General features: G+C 43.1%; 1 protein-coding gene across 3 annotated transcripts in view; it reads right to left on the minus strand.

The window, feature by feature from the left end:
- The window catches only part of SLC7A2 (solute carrier family 7 member 2), a 58,185-nt gene extending 42,571 nt beyond the window's left edge, over positions 1-15,614 (minus strand). For 2 of the 3 annotated variants that reach the window (XM_081208875.1, XM_081208872.1), the window contains exon 1: positions 15,489-15,614. The gene's annotated coding sequence lies outside the window, so the exon portion shown is untranslated. Of the gene's footprint in view, positions 1-15,378 lie in introns of all 3 variants that reach the window. The other variant, XM_081208876.1, reaches the window with a different exon arrangement.
- Between the last annotated feature and the right edge of the window lie 5,436 nt (positions 15,615-21,050).

The following is a 21,050-nucleotide window of genomic DNA, read 5'->3' on the forward strand; positions in this document are numbered from 1 at the left end:
ATCACACTACTTTCCTGCATTTCCTTCCATTTTCACCCTTTGGAAATCTATGGCTTAGGAGTAAGAAGCGCTACAGTCCTGCCCCAGCAACAAAACCTACCAAGGTCAAATGTAACTCAGCGCAGGATTGCATCCCAAGCAAGAGCCATTCAAGCTTCTTGAACTTAGACAAAAAAAGAACAAGAAAACCAAGCACATACAGTGCTATGAACTATGTATGTGAAGTAAGTGCATTTAAAATAGTTGTAGTTCCCCGTTCTAAACTAATGACTGGGGACCAAACTGACAGTTCTGGATTTATTGCAGAGAAAGCCAGCCTCATATGTCTTTGCCAAATGACAGGGCAACACTTGTATTAAGCCACCTAAACCTTAGTGCTCTTTGTATCCCAATTTAAAAACTAAAATTGCAAATTGGCTCTATAAGCAATTGTGACCCCCAAAAAGGGCATTCACAGACACACATTCACCTGTTGTACCCACTGCCTCCAACCTCCCAAGAATGTATTCACCTAGGGCTAATGCAATGTTTTTAGTCTTTCTTTACCAGAAATTTCTGTTATATTATGTCTCCATCAACTGAAGCTGCAGACAGACAGATGGATGCCTGAGGGACCTTGCTACATATCCTGACTGGTGGTATTAAGACCAGGGAGAAGGCCATTCAGCCTCATTCTAACTTTCAGGTTGATGTTAAAAATACAAATATTTCATGTGCAAGGCAAATACGTGCAAATATTTCTTGTTATGTTGGAAATACTGCTTTAGAGATTGTTACTACTAATAGCATCAAAATGTAGATGAGTTGTTGGAAATACTGCTTTAGAGACTGTTACTACTAATAGCATCAAAATGTAGATGAGTTGTTAACAAATGCTACAGACAACTCCCCATCCCAACAAAAAAATCTGGATCCCTGAGTAGTCCCACATCAATATGTGTTAGAAAGCAAGTGACATGGATGGCCCAATACATTTTGTTGCCTGAGGTGAAAAAGAAAATGGCACTCTTCTTCTCAAGTCACGATGTATTCTACCCAAGCCTGGCCAAGCTATTTTGGCATCTCAGACAAGAGACCACATAAGTGCTTTTCAGTGGAAGGGAAAAAATGTATTACTAATTTATCAATTTATTTTAAAAAATATATATAATCAATCAATCAATCTTTATTACGGTCCAGAGACCCAACAAATCATTACAAATCAATACACAATTCATACAGCCTACCTTCAGGTTACAATATAATGCTTGATGGTAGAAAAAACCCCCAAAGCGGCAGAAGTTATTAAAAGTTTGCTGTCCTTTCATGACACCTAAAATCAGCTGTTTGGCACCCACCTCATTCTACAACCGAAAAGGAAGCCCTTCTACTTATTGACTGTGTCTTAAATTGTTTTTAATAAATAACAGTGTTTTACCTCTCCCCTAGAGGTTACCAAGTTTCCACTGCAATCCCTTGGGCAAGATTCTACCAAACTTTCTATTTCTAGTTTGGTGCCACTTTGTAACCTCTGTGAAGAAATTGCTGACAGGTTAGAAGGGTGTGATTAATTCTTATGAACCCTTTACACAGAGTTTTCCTAATCACGAGGCAGCCATCCACCTGACCGGCAAGTCTATTTTTATGTTCCTTTGATTGCTAAAGGTGAGAGGGACCCGGGGACTTCGTCTTTACCCATATTTGGTGGCTTTCCACTTTGCACTACTTCCTAATTTTCCTCTACACCCTTCACTGCCACTTGAGACAGGTGTAGTGCTCTCTGTCAAACTCTCTAGCAAGCACGCATACAACCACATCTTAAATGCCAACAGATTTATTATGGCCCAAGCCTCGGTCCAGTATACCTGAAGGACCATTTCCACCCCCATCGTTCTGCCCGGACACTGAGGTCCAGTGCCAAGGGCCTTCTGGCAGTTCCCTCGCTGCGAGAAGCCAAGTTACAGGGAACCAGGTAGAGGGTCTTCTCGATAGGGGCACCCGCCCTGTGGAACGCCCTCCCATCAGATGTCAAAAAGATAAACAACTACCAGACTTTTAGAAGACATCTGAAGGCAGTCCTGTTTAGGGAAGCTTTTAATGTTTAATAGATTATTGTATTTTAATATTCTGTTGAAAGCTGGCCAGAGTGGCTGTGGAAACCAGCCAGATGGGTGGGGTATAAATTATTATTATTATTATTATTATTATTATTATTATTATTATTAACGGGCAAGAGGCCACTCTGAACTCCAAAGAGAGCAACATCATCTGACAAAATATGTCGCAAGAAACCTTATTAGCTGTGCTGAATTCAGCAGACTTAGGTGTTTTTTTAAGTGAGTGTGCTTAGCATTGCACAGCCTGTGTTGCGACTACGTTTAAGCTGCATCCGTTTCATTAGGTGTTTAGCCACAATTAGTTAGGTTGTGCGCCTTGGGAAGGTTTGCAGTTTGTATTGTGTGGGACACCTCGCCCCCTCCCCCATAAAAGAACATGGATGCATTTTAGGAGGGCTCTAGGATTCAGTACCGACTGGGAAAGTCCAGGTAGCATCAGCTGCCAAGAATGCCTTTTTAACAGCTTGGGCTCGTATGTCAGATGCGATTCCATCCGAGGTCTGACCTGACCACACTGATCCTTGCCCTGGCCACATCTATATTAGATTAAGGTTACCAGGTGTCCCCGTTTCCCAGGGACAGTCCCCGGATTTACAAATCAGTCCCCATACAAAATCCATTGAAGTTGAAAAGTGTCCCCGGATTCATTGAAAAAAAATCTGGTAACCTTATATTAGATGACTGTATTACACGTTATGGGGGCTGCCTTTGATGAGGGTTCAGAAACTCCAAGGGGCTAGAAAATGGAATCCCAAGGGAGACACGGTTCTTATGCCAGTTTCATGTCCAGGTCCAATGTAAAATGCTGCTAACTGGGTCCATTTTAAAGCACTGCAAAGTCTTAGAACAGTTTGGGCCCAAGTTATCTGTTGGATTGCCTGTGCCTGCATAATCCTGCCCCATGCATTGGTACTGACTTCAGAGACCATCCTCAAGTAGCCATCCTCCTAGGTAAGTGAAGGAGGTGCCTATGAGAGAATGGGCTTTCTCCGTGGTGGCCCCACAGTTTAGGAACTCTCTCCCTTCAAGATCTGAGTCATATTGATCTGCTACAGGGATCTCAGAAGGCTCTGAAAATGTCATCTCTTCATATTAACCATCCAGTTAAAATAGTTGGCACTGTTATTTTATAGTTGGTACTGTTTTATTTCTTCTATATGGGATTTATTTTATTTTATTAAAATTAGTCTATTATTCACTCACTGTGCTTTAAATGCTGTAAGCCACTTTGGATGGGCTTGCCTAGCAAAACCGCTTCAAAATACAATTAAGTAAAAACAAATAATCAAATGAATAAAGTGTATATCTTCTCTTTAAAGCATTTATGTGCCTCACAGCTACTGCAGGTATAAATTCTATTCAAATCAGACTCCCACAGCCCCTAGTAAGAGGGAGAACTGCTAAACAAAGACATTTTCCGGGATTTGTTCTACTTGCTGCATTTAGCGTGAGATTGCGATTAATTCTAATCCCTATAATATACAGGGTGATTCAATTCTCCAGGAGAACGATAACCTTTAACATTAAGAATTAGACACCTGACCCATTTCGCACTAGCAGACATCTAATCCATTTCTGCACATTTAATACATAAGATGCCTTGTAAAAATAATATAAAATATCTATTCTGAAGTTGAAGAAACACTTATTTATAACCGAGGCAACTAAAGCCAGAGAGTTCCATTTTCAAGACGCATTCTTTACTTTAAATAGCACTTAATGTATCAGTAACAGAGTTTGAAATACTCTCTCCCCTACCTTCCCCTTTTACTGCCCTCCCCATCATGAAAGCAATGTCATTTGAACATCCAATTTTCTGGACAAGGCTGAGAAAGGATGGGAATGAAGGTGGATGAAACTCATTCATTTTAACTGCTCCAAGCAACTGGTGTATTTGTGACTACGCTTCCCCTGCCACAACTGTTACCCCCTTGTGAAACACACTGGGAACTTGATCAGAGATTTTGGAACTGACCATGCAATGGCTGCGTCAAATGACCTTCTGCTAACCCAAGCATATGTTGAAATTTTCTCCACCACTTGAAGTATTTGCTGTGCAGAGTACATACAGAGGGGCAGCCAGGAGAGTGACATGTGCTTTGCATTCGACACAACAGTCGAGCACGGTAGTTTTCTTCTTCTCTCCTTTTTTGAGGCGCAGTTGGGAAACATTCTGCAAACTATATGCAGTTTTCTGGAAAAATAATGAAGGCTGGAGCTTCCGTTCCCTAGCGCTATGTCTCAGCCAAGTTAGCTGCCAAACAACGGTTTTTTTTCTGTCAAAAGGTTTATTTTAAGATGAATATCAAGTACAAATGTAATTGAATCAAATGTGAATGCAAAGTTGGGCTTTGGGTAAGAGCAAGCAGAGATTGTGCCCGTTTTACATCAGGACCCTCCTACCAGTTTAGGGAAGTCCTCTTGAACTCACATTCTTGGCATTCATTTGAAGCACTTTGTACCACTTTTAACAGCCATGGCTTCTCCCAAAGAATGCTGGGGGCTGTAGTTTGCGAAGGGTGCTGGCCTCACAGAGCTGCCAAGTTCCTCTTGGTGTAACCACCTTCACCATAAATGATGGGACAGAACATTCCCGTTGCCTACAAAGAAATGCTGTTGTTCCTCTTGGCTGCTGCTGCTGGACAGATCATAGCAAGAAACTTCAGCTGGACCAAAATGCAGCAGGAGATATACTGGCTGGGGTTCCACTTAGAATTCATATTTTTAAAAAAGCTGCACTGGTTGCCGGTTCATTTCTGGGCCCAGTTTAAGATGGTCACATGGACGTTTGAAGTTCTAAGCAACTTGGTCCCAAATATCTGAAAAACTGCCTCCTTCCATACAGATCTTGGATGTTAAGCTCAACAGAGAAGCCCACTTGGCAGTTCCACTGGCTCAGAAGGTTGGGTGGTGGTGACAGAGGAGAGGGCATTCTCTGTAGCAATCTCTTAAGTTGTGGTTTACCCACCCCAGAAATGCATTTGGCACCTTCAATAGTTTCCAGTGTCTTTAACAGCGTGTGTGTGCGCACACACACATCCCATCTTATTTGCTCATCATAATTTGTTTTCAACTTATTTTAATTTTGTATGTAATAATGTAACCCATCCGGGGACCTTGTACTGAAGGAGGAGAGGAGGTTCTAACTGAGATGTACTAATTGAGATGATAATTTGCTGTCACTGTTGTCCTATCATACAAGGAACAAGAGCAAAGCTGGGGGAAAATATTTAAACTATAATTTTATAAATAAGTGGAGCGGATGATACTGGAGTGTGGTAAAATCATGAGTGACTGCTGGGATAGCTCAATCTCACCCAACCTAGCAATGTTAAGACCTTCCAAAGAGGCTATGGTTTGGACATGTTTAAAAAACTGAAAAACTGCTTTGTAAGAATGGGAAATGCAACAATGAACCTAACAGAATCCAAAACAGCATTTTTAAAAAAAATCTACTTTACTAAAAAGAGCAGTTGCAGTTAAGAACCGTAACAGCAGAGAGATTGCACACCTGCCTTCCCACACACATTGGTGCTATTCAGACTTAACACTCAACTATGATTTATCATTACGGGGAGAAGCCCTGGGCTCAAGCACTTCCCTTTCCTCCTCTAGCATGGCCACAAGGAGAGTATAAGACAGGGGTGCAAAACCTATTTCAACCCGAGAGTCACATTCCTTTTTGGACAACATACTGAATACCACATTCCAGTGGTGAATAGAGCAACCAATGTTTATTTTACCTTTGTACAGCAAGCTAGTTTCCACATGCACTCACACACACCCCTCTACCCTCCATCCGGACAAGCACTTTTCCCTCTGGCCCCCCACCAACAGTATGTGGCCCCTGGAAGGATGCCCAGAAGGGAATCCAGCCTTCAGGCTGAAACAGCTCCCCACCAGGACCATACTAAATGTTAAAGCCACAACCAACCTTTGCTTTCAAGCACCGCAGTAACTGACCGCTGTATTTTAATTCAAGTTTTAAATAACTTGATTGAAGGGAACTCCCCTGGGTGGGGGAAGTGGCCCATTGTTGTATCAGTGAACAATGCGAGAGGTCTGACAATATCTGAAATGCAGTATCAGCAGGGTCGCTATAGTGATTAGGATAATATTTTCTTTCAGATTATTTGCAACACTTGGCCAACATCTTAGTTGACATAAGAATCTGAGCAAGTCTTCATCTGCAAATACTTTCAGATGTGTTACTGAACATAACAGTAAGACTCTTTTGTTCCTTGAAACTGAAGCAACCTGCATTTTCCTCTTACAAAATTTGAGTCCAAATACCCGTTCCTAGGTTAGTTGCTTTTTAATAAAGTAACAAGATCTTTACTGAGTTCACACATAACACTAAGCCAAACAATGATTTAGCAAGCCTGATAGGCCACATTTAGAAAATTGTGACCACTTTGCTCCTTCCTTGGTCCTGTTGGTGCAGCACTACTAAAAACGTTTTACATGTGAACCTGGACTTTTGGTTTGTATCTCCCAACAAACCAAGAGAAGGAAACAAAACTTGGCTACTGTTTGGAACAAGACAAACCATAAGCCTGGGTTTGCACATATAATGGTAAGTCAAACCATGACTTAGCTTCTCACAACAGCAGGAGCACTGCAAAAATCTGGCTGCAGGTTGGCTTAATATAAACCCCGACATGTCCTACAAATAAACACAAAATAGATCACATTTTACTGATACAACAAAACTTTATATTGCAGGGCAAAATTGTAAAAATTCCAATCTCCAAAAAGGAAAGGGAAGAAATTTTATTCCTTAATTGTCCTGAATTGGAAAATGCTAAGTTTTCATAAAATAAATACTGAAATCATCTTAAATAAGTTAGTAACACCATGCACCATGTTTAAATTGTACTCCTTGTCAAAGCAAAAAGTACACAAATTTGATACACTAGAACCCAGATTAAAACCTTGATTTTTCAGCATTTCATCTTAAGCCTTGCTTTACCTGAAAGAATTAATGTTTAATATACATAATATATGTTGTTGTTTAATATAAAAATGGTTTTTATACCATTTTAAACATGAACAAGATACTAATTAGAATGATTTTTTTTTATTCTACTGTACAGCAGGAAAAATGGTGAACAGTCTCAGAAACCAGTATGGTAAGAACTTTATATCACAAGTGCAAAGTCCAATGTGTCACAAAGTTTTGGTACTGTGTGACCCAGGCAAAATCCTGATAAAATCCAGCAGAGGATGATTTTGGACATCTGCCAAGAGATTCTGAAAAAGATCTCCTATACCCCAAACTCAGAGTGGACCAAATTAATTGTACAGACTTACACTCCTGTTACTTCAGGAAGTTTAAAGGTTGTCTGGTGCAATTTGATTATCAAGCCTTCTAGGTTTTCATTACTCTGGTCTTTTGTTATTTAACCATCCTTGATATTTTACACTCCATGTACAAACAATGCCCACATCTGCACGCAACCCTAAGCCATAGTCAAAGTCAGTAAGCAGACAACAAACTATGACTTATTTTTGTTAACAAACCATACTTAAGCAATGCACTGTATTCAGACACAACACTAAGCCACGGCTTATTAACTACAGTAATGTTCATTTAAACCATTGTTCAAACTAGGTCTATAAAGTTCAAACTAGGTCAAAAAAGAGTGCATAAAATTGCTGTTTGATTCAGTCACACCTTCTTGTTGGCATCCGTCTGTCTCAGGAGACTATGGAAGAGTGCACCTTCAGAGTTAAAGTCAAACTGCTAGAGTTACAGTGCCTGCTGTGGCTGTAGAGAATGATATAGGAGAGACATGTTTTTATTGCAGGTAGAGCAGATGAAGGCATCCACATTGGCTACCCCCTAGGTTAGTACTAGCACTTCACCATGATTGAAGTAGGCTCTTGGATCCCAGCCATTATTCCTAAGTCCTGTTGAAGTTCTAAATATATAGAAGGGAACAGCAGCATGGTTGGAACTGTCCAGCTTAACTGGAGAGACTGCTGTTGTGGCAATCAAAGCTAAAAGCAATAGTGACACACTAGAAAAGTGACATTCTTGCTCACACAGATGAAACTTTAATCAATTGTGGTTGGAAAAAATCAAATATAATACTGGAGACTACCAAAGCAACTCAAAATACTTTCTATGCCAGTTGCATGGAAATTACACTAAAACAATGCACTAAGAGCAGCAAGAACCCCCAATTTTCATGCCATGCTTTCTACACCAGTCCACAATACTCCAGAAAGGTTTTCCCACTAGCTACAAGGGATAACGGGAAATTATCAGATATAATTTTCAAATCTGATTTAATTAGGTGGGAGACACATAACAAAAGGAAGCAAATATGAAGCCTCAGTTTCCAGCAGGTTAGTTCTGCATCACTCATCCGTGGACAAGAAAGTGCATCGTCAACAGTAATTTAATGCAAGTTTTGTTCTTCTTTTGTATGGTTCACTGAACTAAGTGCAACCCCATCTGTCACTACATAGGGTAAGAAAAACAGCCAAACTGATAGAAATCTCACTTCAACATTGCTGAAATCGTGTTCTTTAGCACCTAAATAAACAACCATACACCATAGTACTAAAGCCAGTTCTATATCTGGATTTCAGATGTTCATCAAGAAAAATATAAAACTATATAAAATTAACATTTATCCAAATTATATTTACACTTAGAATTGTTTTTGTGGAAATAAAACTATCTAATTACTGTATATACCATGGTACCTTGGTTTAAGAACAGCCCTGTTTACGAACTATTTGGTTTATGAACTCCACAAAACCGGAAGTAGTGTCCCAGTTTACGAACTTTACCTCGGTCTAAAAATGGAAGCCGAATGGTGGAAGGGCACCGGCAGCAAGAGGCCTCATTAGGGACCGCACCTCAGTTTAAGAACAGTTTCAGTTTAAGAATGGACTTCCGGAATGGATTAAGTTCGTAAACCGAGGTACCACTGTACTGAACAGTATGGTCTCAAAAGTTTCAGAGTTCCAACAACTTCAGCTGTCCCAGACCATGTGTGAATCCAAGAGAACAAAATGACAGATCTCTGCTTTACATTCTAAACCAAGAAACCTCACTTCATGTCTTGATTTTGAGATATTGAATCACAATCAATAAAAACACCCTTCACATTTTCTTGCTACTTGCTTCTACAGAATTACTCAGGGGTCATACGACAGAACACACCATGGAGTGTTCTTGGGATACATTTTACAAAAGGATTCCTCTTTGCAGGAATATACAAAACAATCCCTATCCCAAGTTGTGCAGTGTTTCGCTCTGTTCATATGTGTTAACTATGGCTTGATGCTATCTTTTAATGAGGCTCCATTCTTTCTAGGTGCAAAGCAATGGCAAAAGAGCAGGGGGTAATATTTTGTGAAGTGTTATTATCCATTGGAAGCATCCATGTCACATGTGAAATCTCTACAAGTTAACCACAGCTAACTTCTATTGAAATCAATGTGACTTAAGCTTACCATTATTCAAGTCCCCTTCCATTGCTTTCAAATTCAACTTAGCTGCAGCCGATCTTCGTGCACTATCCATTATTAGGCTGCATACAAAATACGCTCCTCTGCCGTTCTGAAAGAAGAGCCTTGAAGCCAGCAACCATTAAACCTGCAATGTCTGTAGACATGGTACATTCCATGTTAGGTATTCCTTTTGCTACAGGGGCTTAACAGCTAAAGCAACAGTGCTCCAGCAGCATTCAGTGCATCAATTGCATTACAGTGGTGCCCCGCAAGACGAATGCCTCGCAAGACGAAAAACTCGCTAGACGAAAGGGTTTTGCGTTTTTTGAGTCGTTCCGCAAGACGAATTTCCCCATGGGCTTGCTTCGCAAGACGAAACGTCTTGCGAGTTCTTGGAGTTTGTTTCCTTTTTCTTAAAGCCGCTAATAGCCGCTAAGCCGCTAATAGCCGCTAATAGCCGTGCTTCGCAAGACGAAAAAACCGCAAGACGAAGAGACTCGCGGAATGGATTAATTTCGTCTTGCGAGGCACCACTGTATGAAGTTCCCACTGAAATACAGGAATATGATTTGAACTAAAAAAAATCCATTTACCTTTTCTCCTTAATAAAATGTTCCCTGTGATTAACATTTCTTTAACAAAAAGAGATGGATGGGCCTTCTCTATTCAGTACCCGTAGCTGCCGTGGCCAAACTAGGAAGAAGGTGGCAGCACAAGAGAAGCAAGAAAAGAAGCTTCAGATCAGCACAAAGTGGTTGATGGAAGAGGCCAACTTGTTAGAATGTCCCTGCTGCTGCACCAGCTTTGTTGAAAAGTTTTACCTGCCTCTAGCATGGTTTGGCATGGTTTGAAGATTCTGAATTACAATACATCAGGATTTTCAAAGCTATCATTTGTTGACTGAACCAAGTCAAAGGGTGCTTTGCCACATGTGTTAAACGGTCTCCCAATGCCTGGATATCTATGTTATCAAAAACTGTATAGAGGCGATGCATGCACTTCTGTAACCCAAGAAAATCTTTAATAAAAACTATTTTTTTTTAAAAACCCATTTTGTGAATTAACACCTTCTGAACTTTTTCTGCATTTTATTTTCCTGATTTCACTTTTTACAATCCCCCACCTAATCTTGTATACGTGCGCTGATATAAAGCACAATAGTCCATTAAAGCTTACGCCATAATAAATTTGTTATTTAAGGTACCACAAGACTCTTTGTTGTATCTGGTACTTTCATGTTATTGCAGCTGCTCTTATTAGATGTTTTGCACATCTGCCACGCATCTCCAGAAGAACACCTTGATACAGAGGTGGGCAAAAGATAGATCAGGATCTGCTGGCAGAACTCTTTGGTAGATCACTGGGTGATTTCCAGTAGATCAACAAAGATGGGTGACTCAAAACTGGGTAACAACAGGAATAAAATTAGCCTCCTTCCCCCCCTCAAAAAATTATACTGGTGAAATTAAGAAAACATAGTGTTGAGGAACTGGACTAGATTGGAAGACTTGCCAGTTAAGTTTGGGTAATCGAAATAAATTTATGGACTATGGACTATGAATTCTACCTATATGTCTTTTGCACCAAGCTCTGTTGGTGGATCTCTAATAATTTATACCTGAAGTCTGCCTATCCCTGTCTTAACATACCAAAAAAGAAATAACTTTGCCAAGTGTAAGAAGAGATAATATTTTACAAACACGGTTGCCAACTTTTTCCTTACAAGGTTCATATGTCTTAACAGCTATGCGAAAAACTGATATGTAGGCAATGAAGCATTTTCTCCAACATGCATATGCAGTCAAGGGAAAGCTTCACCTGTTGAATTTCTGCTTCTGATGCAGCTGTTTAAGCACCACAACACTGCCCGAAATAAAGTTGGCAACCTTCCCCAAAAGCAAGTAGCAACAGTTTTAAACAGAATTTGCTTCCAAGCGCTCATCAATTATAACCAAAGCAACAGGGTATACAACTCAGTAAAATCAATGGCATGACTCCCTTATACTCTTAACAGATCTGGAATATATCCACTGTAAGCATCTTGCATAACATGGTTAAGGAACTTTTAACTACTGCAACATTTTCAAGTATTTTGGTTTTTTCATCACAATGGGGTGATAAGACAAAAGCCCAATTCCATTATCAGTTTGTTTAACTAGACAGAAACACTATTGTTGCCAGTTCTGAAAGATGCAAAGCACTTTCTCCTGGCCTGTAAATAGATACTTACCTAAAAAACAAAATGTGCAAAGAGGCCCTGCTAAGAGTGAATGCTTGCCTTTTTCAGCCCACGGTTTCCACTGAATACAAGCTGTTCAAGAAAGCTGCACCAGCTGCTTGCTTTGTTGAAGAACGGCCAATTTAGCACAGCTTTCAGATTCTGCTCAAAATTTCTTGTCAACTGACCAAAAAGTGCAAACGTAGGAAAGAAGGGCCCCAGCAGGGGTATACGACACTGATTGTGGCCTGAAGAAATGTTCTTTGGGTACACAAGTGGTCATTATTTAACACCCTACTGCTTGCTGCAGAAATAAAGCAAAACGCAAGCACGTGTAAACAAACACACACATGCACAAAGTGGGCGTTAGTTATGCGCATGTTAATTACGCTACTCTGTTCACTTCATGCGAGCGTTAAAATGCATGTTGCAGTATACCTAACAGAATATGATGGCCCAAGGTTTGATGCAAGGGCTACATTATGCTGCAGAACTGATCCATTTGTTTGCCCTCCCCCAGAAGGAGAAGACTGAGCATGGAAAACACAGCGAAGATCTTATCTCTGAGAATCTTTCAATACAGTACAACCGTTTCTCTGTAGACACTGCGTGGTAGCTCCACAACAAGGGCCGGTAATGAAGCACTGTCAGGGGCTGTTACCATCCTATCTGAATTGTTTTCCTTACTATTATTCTTCCTTTCAGCAACCTAGCAATGCAAACATGGCCTCAGCTTTCTCCCATCTAAGGTCGCATCTACATAGCACAAGATGAAGTTGTGCCAAACCGAGAGCAGCTCTATGCCAATTGCGCAATGTCAGAAGGCATTTCTAAGTTTGGGAAGATGGACAACCAAGAAACCGCCGTCATATATTCCATGAAGTCAAAGAGCACCCTTGTATAGTCCTAAGTTGTTGTGGATCTCTAATGATCTAGAGCAGCCCATGCATAGCTCATCATTGCCTGTCAAGGAATAAACTATACTAGAGCATTACTAGAAATTGTGAATAACACAGGACTGCCACAGTAAATGGCAGCCCTGTATCGAATTCTCCTTGCAGTGTGTAACAATGGACACATGTGACATATCAGATCTCATTGTTAGTTTCCCCTTACATACATACCACAGCAGAAACAAAGGATGTGTTTGCAACCAAGGGCGGCAAACACATACATGGTACAATGTCAAGTGTTTTCATTCCCACATATTATGGGGTTTTCGTTTTTAGCACAGTCCCCTTTTCTTCATCCAATTTCACAGTCAAACATTTACAAAACTGGCCTAGGTCAGCTTACTTGAGCTTCATGCTTGAAGCCTGGAAGGATTTCCACTCATTTTCACAAGCCGTGCAGCTTATCTGGTCTGGGGATAAATCAGGGCTCCATAAATTTTTGGTGGCCAAATTTATGCTTGCCAAAGACCCACCACCACACTGAGCTTCGGAGGCATAACAGCAGGCATGGGCAAACTCGGCCCTCCAGATGTTTTTGAGACTACAATTCCCATCATCCCTTACCACTGGTCCTGTTAGCTAGGGATGATGGGAGTTGTAGTCCCAAAACATCTGGAGGGCCGAGTTTGCCTATGCCTGCATAACAGAGTACCTCCAAGGACCAGTGCAATCTGGAGATCCTGTAGGTTTCCTCAGCTGAAAGTAGCACAGCGGGTTTTGACAATGGCATATATGAGTTCTTCCCCCCTCCCCAAATGCACAAAGCTTGGTCTAGAGCTGGAAAGGAGAAGGGATAGACAGAGAGCAGAAAACCCACCAATTCCACACTTTCTTTACAACAATCCTGGCAAGAAAAAAAACAGAGCTCCAGCCTCCTTTAAATCACACTTTCAGTTAAAACTGGATGTTTTGGTGCTTTACCTTGCCCAGCTGAGGCAAAGCCTGAGAGGTTTAATTTTGCAGTGTGTACGGCAGTGCATTCCTGTCACGGTCTTTGCATGAATGGCACATACTGTCATGAGGTAAAACTATAAATATACATTGCTACCAGCCTGAACCAGCTCAACCCAGAAAATGTGACAGAATCAGCCCCCACCCCCAGTCCCAAGCTGTCCTTTACAACATCAATAACACTAACCAGGGATAGCAAACATAAACAACCAGGGAAAGGAAAAAGAGAGAGAACGAGGGAGCTTGCTAGCTTATTTTTAGTTTGCATCCTACTAACATACATCTTCCTTTTTGGGCTCCCAGAAGCCCCGATTCAGGTTTCAAGCCACTTTGCCTGGAGTACTCTAGGGGCTCCACTGCAGCTTCTTCCGAGACAAGCGGCTTAGGGACACGCACCCAGGTAGTGCTTCAGAATTGGTAGAAAGTGTAATTGATACGGACGTTGCAAAAGGAGAAGGTACTACTACTAAGGTCACCACCTTTCCTCCTGGCAAGATTCCTGAATCTTCTGCATGCGTCAGGACGGGCAGAGACTCAACAAGCACAGGCGCAAAATTTCACTGGCGGGAGAAGAGGCCTTCACTGAAGTTCTGCCTGTCCTGCGGCTATTAATGGCACAGGGGTTGTTCTGAACTGGGGGGGAGAGAAGAGCACGTGTCATCCTTGCAGGCATCTCTCTCCCACACACAACAGTCCAGCATGGACAGCTCAGTTGGTTAGAGCATGGTGCTGACAACGGCCAGGTTGCAGGTTTGATCCCCGTATGGGACAGTTGCAAATTCATCCCTGCATGGCAGGGGGTTGGACTAGATAGTCCTCAGGGGTCCCTTCTGACTCTACAATCCTAGGATTCTAATGTACCAACAGTGGAATAGAGCATAGTGCTGACAATGCCCACGCCGCAGGTTCGATCCCCGTATGGGGCAGCTGCAAATTCATCCCTGCAGATGTTGTTGAACTACAACTCCCATCACCCCTAGCTAGCAGGGCCCAGAGCTCAGGGATGGGAGTTTTAGTCCAACATCTGGAGACCCACTGGTTGAGAACCGCTGGGCTAGCTGGTCCTTGGGGTCCCTTCCAACTCTACCATTCTGTTACGGCAGAATGCGATAATTAAGGAAACTTAGTAGATAGGTAGCCGTGTTGGTCTGCCATAGTCAAAATAAAAAAAATCCTTCCAGTAGCACCTTAAAGACCAACTAAGTTAGTTCTTGGTATGAGCTTTCGTGTGCATGCACACTTCTATCTGAAGAAGTGTGCATGCACACGAAAGCTCATACCAAGAACTAACTTAGTTGGTCTTTAAGGTGCTACTGGAAGGAATTTTTTTATTTTGACTAAGGAAACTTAGCAAGCTGCCCGCATGCCCAAAGCGGCAGCTAATGCACACAGGCCCAACACGGCGTCGACACCACCCACCCTTCCATATCGCGACTTCTGCAGGGGCAGCGATGTGTCGAGGAAGCGTCACGCGCCCAAAAGGAGATCCTCCCGTCCCGTCCCCTCGCGAGGAAAAGCAACCCGTTCCCACGTGCACTGGCCAAACAGACGCGTGGCTTTGCAAAAAGGTATCCCACACATACACACGTACCCTTGACAGGAAACACACACACACACACACACACACACACACCCCGCAAAAAAACCAACAATAGTTCGCTTCACAATCTGCAGGCCGTGTGAAGCGCACCTCACAACAACTCCAACTTCCCGCCAGTTCCAGAAAAGACGCCCATAGAAGGAGGCGGTGGCGGGGGAAGGAAGAGGACCGGGAGGGCGGGGAAGGGGACTTCCACTCACTGGAGCCGGGCGGCCAAGGAAGAAGAGGGCGAGCGGGAGGGCGAAGTCTCTGGAGAGGAGCCTGTTGCTCGCTTGCTGCTCCCCGACAAGCCGCCTCGCGCGCGGGAGTTTCCCACAGAAATAGCCCCCCCCCGTGGCCAGCCCCCTCCTCACTTAGAACGGCCAAAGCCCCGCCCCTCCTTCGCGTTCCCCGGGGAGCTCCGTCTGCGCGCGGGCCCGCCCAGCTCTCCCAGCCAATGGGTAGAGGAGGCGGCGGCGGCGGCTGTGGGCAGCCCTTCGCCGCTGCTTGCAGACCGCTGGAGCCTGGGGAATGGGCGGCAGGCAGCCAAGGTGCCGTCGGAGCGATGCGCCGTGTATTTCTTCCCCCATGCATTTCTTTGGAGAGAGGCGCTTTGGAGCCCGCACGCGTCATGCGCGCACATCGGGAGGAAAAAAAGCAGGGGGACGGACGGACACACAATTAAAATGAATTGATTTGTTGAAGGCCTGGAGATTAATAGGGTTGGATCAGTCCTATGGACATCTTGCTTGAAGCTAGGTGCAGTGGCGTAGCGTGGGGGGTGCAGGGGGGGCCGGCTGCACCGGGCGCAACATCTGGGGGTTAGGGTTAGGGGGCGCAAATTACTTGCCTTGCCCAGGGTGCTGACAACCCACGCTACGCCACTGGCTAGGTGCAAAGGCTGGGTCTGCGCGGTTGCGACCCAGATGCGCGATTAGATGCTTCAGATCTCACCGTATCTCCTCAGAAGAAAGTCCTATCAGTGCCGGATTTACGTATAAGCTAAACAAGTTATAGCTTAGGGCCCCACTCTCTTGGGGATCTCCCTAAAAAAATTAAAGGAAAAAAAATCCAAAATATAAGATAAAAAACAAGTTATAGCTTAATAATTATTTCACTATTAATATACTTCTTCTTAATTGTATTTTGAACCCTGGGCTCCCAGGTCATAGTCCAGTGTTTCCCAAACTTTTTTGGGCAACGGCACACCTGTTTACTGAAAAAAAATCTCGCGGCACACCACCATTAAAGCCCCGCCCCGTGACGTCAGCGCGCAGCGTCACGCCGGGAGGGACGCACGAAAGTGAAAGTTTTTTCCCTCCCCCCTCAGTCCCTCGCTCGGAATTCAGCTCGTTTGGGGCATCGCTCCGGCTGCTCCCTCTCCCGCCGCGCAGGAGCGATGCCTCTCTCTGGCTCTCCCTCCGCGCAGGCTGAGGGAGGGAGGGAGGTGCGCGTGTGACCCGTCTCTGCTGGGAGACCAAACCCAGCGAGGCAGAGTCGCGTGGAGGCGCCCAGGCAGCGCTGCCGGCTGCGAGGAGGAGCGCCAGGCAGCAGCAGGAGGCGCGGCCTCTCCTCGCCGCCGCCGCCCCGCCTCTCGCCGCCCGACTCGCCCGCCTCCCTCCAGGCATCTCGCGGCACACCAGCCGATGTCTCACGGCACACTCGTGTGCCGCGGAACACCGGTTGGGAAACACTGTCATAGTCTGACATTCTAACTACTATACCACACATCCTTCCAGAACGGCTGAAGTTTTGCTTATCTGATTATTTTACTGTAAAGTAAATCAGAGACTGACCCTATTTAAAAATGAAAACTAGATTACAAACAAGCAGTATTTCTTTTCACATTTATATATGATATAGTGTTATTTGTATGGGGGGGCAGCCCTAAGGAGAGAAGAAGGGCTATGTATTAGAAGGTTTGCAAGATATAGTCTTGATTGAACAACCTTGCAAAGGTATATCCAGTCTTGTAGAGAAACCAGGTTAATTATGCAGCTGCTTGGAGAGCTTTAACTCAAGCATTTGTCCGGCTTCATTCACTACGAACACCAAAATCTGGGATCCCTTTGAAACAGGTGCCAAAGTTTTGAAGTTGTTTTGCAGCGCTTTGCAGTGAAAACCCCGTGTTTTGCAGTGCCCCACTAATGGAGTACAGTAATTGATACAGCAAACCTTGGTTCATAGTTAATGTCCCAAAATGCAACTTTGTCCGATTCACTCTAAAATGGCGAAAAACTTTGGCAAAAGTTTTGTAGCATTTTAGTTACCCTTTGACCCCAGGTTTGAGTGGCTATTGCTCCATTTGTGGGACATTGCAAAATGTGAGGGTTTCGCTGCAAAATGCGGCAAAATCTTTGCCAAAGTTTGATGCCACTTTGGAGTGAATTGGACAATGCTGGATTTTTGGTTCCCCTTTGACTCCCAAGTTTGAGTGGCTATTGCTCTGTTTGTGGAGCACTGCAAAACATGGGGGTTTTTTTTGCTGCAAATCGCTACAAAACAACTGCACATTTTGGCACCAGCTTCGAGGGGATCCCAGATTTTGGGGTTCATAGTTAATGAAGCCCATTTGTCCCCCAGTCTGCCACATACACTATATCAGTGCACAGAAGGGTTAGCTAAAAACACACTGTCAGATCTAATTGGTCTAAAAAGCATTGCTCTAACATACTTCAAAGAGTCCTTTTGACTGTGCACAGCAACTTAGAAGGATTACAGTGCTTACCCTTTCAGTTAAAATTCTTATTGTCACGAAAGATCAGACACTAGAAGCTCTCAGGTTTAGCCTAGACTGACTTTATCCATACTATTATAATCCCTCTGATAAATGTTATACTGCACAGTGAAATCCTTTGATGTACTTCAGAGTTAACATGAGGTTTCTTTCTCATGCATTCTATGCAGCACCCAACTGTTAAAACAAAATATGCCGTGTTACTCTGCCTAAATATTTTTATTCCTTTAAATAACTTGTAATCCTGTCACTAAACTCTAACCACATTTCCCCTTGATTTTTGTCTGTAATGATAAACATACAGTTGCCAGCAGACAGGCTGATTGGTTTACCCATCCAAACAAGAATGCAGGAAAACCATTTTGCTGGTAATATATTATATGATTTACCTTTCACTAGTCAGTCTGCAAACCCTCTCTTACACCCCACTGCTGCAGTACCCTATTTCTCCATCCCATTTGAATCTCCCTGCTAAAGTGGTCATCAGTACTTTTTGACCGTGAGAGAATATGTGCAGTTTCTAACATCACTATACTATTTGAACTCTGGCCTTTGTTCTTCATGCTAACAGCCAAGGAGAGGCAGGGGGGTTCCCACTCATTTGCTCTAGCACAGAACCACTTCCTTTGTTACCCTAATAGTCCATATGTAGGGGCCATAACCAATAGCATGGCTATTTTAGCAGTTGGATCCTTGTTGGATCCAGGAATTGTAAGGGACGCTGGCATACAGCCTACTCCCCCTTGCTAAACTCAATCATGCCAGTGAACCGCAGGTGAGGGTAACTGAGGTTGAGAGTTGGTGGCTTGCTTAAGGCCATCCAGTGAGTTCATGGTACTCTCTCTGTCTCCTAGACATTGCACAATGTAAGCTAATTTGTGGCACTTATCCACATCCCTAAGTAGAGGGTGATATGTAGAACCGGAATGATGCAGCAGATAACCACGGAAAACATCCCTCTGCAGGGTAAAGTGTGTCTAACGCCAGCAGGCTGCATCTGGTTAGCTGGGCCTCCTCCACCCACTTCTCCACCCCTTGAGGGAAATGTTATTCAGAATCAATAATGTCTGCAAGGAGAAAATAATGTCAACCAGTACATCTCTCTTGGATAAGAAGGCAATGCCCTTTGGGGCATGCTACAAATTTATTTGGCAGGACAACAAGAGCAATTTTAAACTGGGCTGACTGAATCATAGCTACCCACTAGATAAATACAAGATTTTATTATCCAGGACAGTGTGTCCTTTAACCTTTACTGAATATACACACATACTGTGGCAAAAAAACAACTGAACAGAGACAAAACCCAAATAGCGTGAAATAAATTATTTGTGAAAAGATCTGCTTATGGCTTGTATGTTGTTGGTTCGAGAAACCAAATAAGCACATAAAATAAATGGTTGTAGCTGCAACCTATCTCCATGCAATTTGAAGAAGTTCTGCTGTTTCTACTAGGATTACTTCTGAGTAAGCAGGTTTCAGATTGCAAGCTGTGGAAGGAAAAATCAGTTTGCACTAGATTTTATAAATAGTCACCTATGACTGCTACCTCCAGTCTACACAGACTTGGGCATGCAACAGGAGTTATTTCTATGTAAACATGCATAGACCTGGACTGTAAATATCACAAGCCATTGAAACTAATTATAAGAAATTAACAAATGTGTATATTTTCCATTAATAATCAAGGGTAGTAGTCAACTGAGTTTTACTTAGAGTAGACCCACTGAAATTAATGAGTGCAACTTAGTTATGTTTATTAATTTCAGTGGGCTTGCTGTCAGTAAAACTTAGTTGTAGACCACCCTAATAATTTCCCCACATTTTCAAGTGTTGGTGTATCTGAAATTTGGATCCCTCCCCTGTGCCCACCCTGATGTAGGTGTTAATTTTTTTCCTATTCAAAATGTACAAACCACTCTTTCCCAGAGAAATGCATGGTTTATTGCAGATAGGCTTGCAATAGACTGCATGTTTTGCAATTTAAAGTACCATAACCCTGGGAATGAAAAGAGGAGGTTTATGAGAGGGGTAGGGTAACAGGAAAGGGACAATCATGTCGCCAGAGACAGAGCAAACAGTAGCAACACATATGTAGCACATTGAGCAATTAGGTATTTTTAAACATAGCTCGATTCAATGTCATTGCCAGTGAAGCTGCACAGACCCATCTAGGTAGAAGGTATAATTTTGTGTATTTGTGGGTTTCAGTCAATGGCTTTGTTGCTGCATCTGCTTCCTGCAATCAAACTCTGCTAGCTTTCTGCTGGTTTAGAACAGTGTTTAAGCAGGAGCTTTTCATTTGATCCAAATAGCAGTGCTGTCTGAATGAATGCTTCTGTGTAGAGGGCAAATGTGGGCTGAGATGATGAAGCAAGAAGTGATGATAGGTGAAAAACAGATGATGATGTACTCATATTTGCCCTCTCTCCCACAATAGTTTAGTTCAGCCTCCCTCGATCTTGTGCCCATCAGATATTTTAGCTGTGCTGGCTAGGGCTGATGGAAGCTGTAGTCTGGAGCAAATGAAGGACTTCAGATTGGAGATGGCTGGTCTAAAACATGAGGTTAGTTATCAGTAGATGCATGCTTTCACCTGAGTGTGTCTCTTGTCTAAATGAGTCATTGGAATCCATCTCTTCTGCAACTTCTCTCTATTTGTGACACTATATGGCCTGGATTGCCTAGGTCAGGGATGGGACCTAAGTTGGTTGGATGGCATCTTGTATGCCTCCTTTCAGCAAGTCACGCAGCCAAGCTGATGCCAGATGTATTATTCTGCTTTCCTGTGGACCACATCAGTGAGGCTGGGCCTGGCGGTGGCAGGTCTTGTAGTTTGGGCAGCCCAGGACTTCCATACACACTGCCCAGGCTAGTACCCCAGGGAGGTCACTTTGTCACTGCTAACACAGCAGTTTGACTTCACCCACAGAGGTGCGCTCCATTGTCTCTCAAGACAGATGGATGCCAACCGCAACTGTTATCCTTGCCAAAAAGATGGGCCACCATTGTTCTACTTAACTTAGTTTTTTTTTACATTCAACCA

Source organism: Podarcis bocagei (assembly GCF_964188305.1).
Source record: "Podarcis bocagei genome assembly, chromosome: 9".
Lineage (NCBI taxonomy): Eukaryota > Metazoa > Chordata > Lepidosauria > Squamata > Lacertidae > Podarcis > Podarcis bocagei.